The sequence below is a fragment of the Schistocerca cancellata genome, unplaced genomic scaffold (assembly GCF_023864275.1).
Source record: "Schistocerca cancellata isolate TAMUIC-IGC-003103 unplaced genomic scaffold, iqSchCanc2.1 HiC_scaffold_964, whole genome shotgun sequence".
In the NCBI taxonomy this organism is placed as follows: Eukaryota; Metazoa; Arthropoda; class Insecta; order Orthoptera; family Acrididae; genus Schistocerca; species Schistocerca cancellata.
In genome coordinates this window covers 42,501-45,000 of record NW_026046972.1, presented here as the reverse complement: position 1 = coordinate 45,000, position 2,500 = coordinate 42,501, and the positions used below count along the sequence as shown (strand labels likewise).

The window sequence follows — 2,500 nt, the reverse complement described above, 5'->3', positions numbered from 1 at the left end:
GAATTACCACAGTTATCCAAGTAACGTGGGTACGATCTAAGGAACCATAACTGATTTAATGAGCCATTCGCGGTTTCACCTTAATGCGGCTTGTACTGAGACATGCATGGCTTAATCTTTGAGACAAGCATATGACTACTGGCAGGATCAACCAGGGAGCTGCGTCAACTAGAGCTGAGCAGCCGGCCGCCCGGGAGTGTGTCCCAGGGGCCCGCGCGAACACGCAAGCGTCCGCTCAATTATTCTGCAAACAGGAGGAGGCTGAGCTCCCCTGCACAATACACCTCGAAACCCTCTCAGGTCCCGGCGGCGCGCAGCGCCGTCCTAAGTACTTGGTCGGGTTCGAGAGAGGCGCAATCGCCCGGAGTTAGGCGAGTAGACGCTTTAGGTGCGACCACCCGTGCTCCCAACTGAGCTTGCCGCTGCCGACAGAGGCCCGGGAGCGTGCTGTCGTGGCATTGCCGGCGGGAGACAACACGCGCCACCTACGGTGACCGGCAGCTCCAACGCCAGCGCCACAGAAGGGCAAAGGCCCCACGTGGGTGCCGAAGCGAACTCTCCCAGCACAGCGCACGTGCCAACACGTCTGCACAACTGCGATACAAACCACCAGCGAGAACCGCTGGGGCGACCGAGCAGCAGACGGCGTCGCGGCGCCGAGTGCCGGGCGGCGGCGCATCCTCAACGCACACAGTCCTCAATCGGACCAGCACACTGCAGATGTCCACCGCGCTTCGCACCGGGCCGGCGAGGACCCACTTTGGCTGCACGGCGCCGCGCGCAGGGTGCCCCGGCGCGCAGCTGCGCCGCCTGCCGCGTCCGTCGGCCGGCGCGCCTGCCACTGGGCGCCCCCACCAGCCGGCTGTAGCGCGTGCGCCCACGCACCGCGCGGCCAGCACGCCGGGCGGCCCCCCCTCACCGGCCGGGGACAGTCCCACCCACCCACAGCCGCGTATCGCTTCACACCCAGATTCACATTCACGTTCGTTGGTATGGTGGGGACCGCTTCGTAGCTGTACCGATCGTTGCCCTCACAGATGTACCTCCAGCAAGGACAACCGCACCACAACGGGTTACCAGTTGTTCATTTGCGTAACGTCACCAGTAAACGTACACGTCCATCCCCGTTTGCAAAGTCAACTATTATTGCATGCCTGCCTGTCAGGTGTCAAGACACACTACATCCGCTCACATCCACGCAACAAAATGTGCCCGACTAGAGGGCACGTGGAAGGTGCCCCCGTACGTATGCGATGTCCATTGCGCGACCAACTGTCAACCGGCCTCTGTAGCATGTCGCAGATGTGGAACGCGGGGCACCGTGCTATCACATTGTGTGAGAAGAGACTACTACGTCTGCATACACGCGCCACTACATGAACAGACGGCTCATGCTGATCGCCATCCACTGCGTCCATTACTCCCACACGTCTCTATGGCGTACCACACTGCAATGCAGCTGTTATGGGGAGATGACACGTAGCTGTGTACACAACATTCTGAGCGGGTTGCGGTTGGACAATACATTAATGTAACGTGTCATATGCCAATTACAGAGCAGGGTAAGGCACAACTTGGGTTAGGTTAAGGCACAACTTGGGTTAGGTTAAGGCACAACTTGGGTTAGGTTAAGGCACAACTTGGGTTAGGTTAAGGCACAACTTGGGTTAGGTTAAGGCACAACTTGGGTTAGGTTAAGGCACAACTTGGGTTAGGTTAAGGCACAACTTGGGTTAGGTTAAGGCACAACTTGGGTTAGGTTAAGGCACAACTTGGGTTAGGTTAAGGCACAACTTGGGTTAGGTTAAGGCACAACTTGGGTTAGGTTAAGGCACAACTTGGGTTAGGTTAAGGCACAACTTGGGTTAGGTTAAGGCACAACTTGGGTTAGGTTAAGGCACAACGTGGGTTAGGTTAAGGCACAACGTGGGTTAGGTTAAGGCACAACGTGGGTTAGGTTAAGGCACAATGTGGGTTAGGTTAAGGCACAATGTGGGTTAGGTTAAGGCACAATGTGGGGGTAGATTGCGGTACAAATTGCATTACATTGCGGTGCAAATTGCATTACATTGCGGTGCAAATTGCATTACATTGCGGTGCAAATTGAGTTACATTGCGGTGCAAATTGAGTTACATTGCGGTGCAAATTGAGTTACATTGCGGTGCAAATTGAGTTACATTGCGGTGCAAATTGAGTTACATTGCGGTGCAAATTGAGTTACATTGCGGTGCAAATTGAGTTACATTGCGGTGCAAATTGAGTTACATTGCGGTGCAAATTGAGTTACATTGCGGTGCAAATTGAGTTACATTGCGGTGCAAATTGAGTTACATTGCGGTGCAAATTGAGTTACATTGCGGTGCAAATTGCGTTACATTGCGGTGCAAATTGCGTTACATTGCGGTGCAAATTGCGTTACATTGCGGTGCAAATTGCGTTACATTGCGGTGCAAATTGCGTTACATTGCGGTGCAAATTGCGTTACATTGCGGTGCAAAT

The 2,500-nt window shown here is 54.5% G+C and overlaps 1 non-coding gene across 1 annotated transcript in view; it reads right to left on the bottom strand.

The window, feature by feature from the left end:
* Positions 1 to 158, bottom strand: part of LOC126150022 (small subunit ribosomal RNA) — a 1,909-nt gene extending 1,751 nt beyond the window's left edge. The window contains exon 1 of the ribosomal RNA XR_007531270.1: positions 1 to 158. This exon is cut by the window's left edge and continues 1,751 nt beyond it. This is a non-coding gene — a ribosomal RNA (small subunit ribosomal RNA).
* Between the last annotated feature and the right edge of the window lie 2,342 nt (positions 159 to 2,500).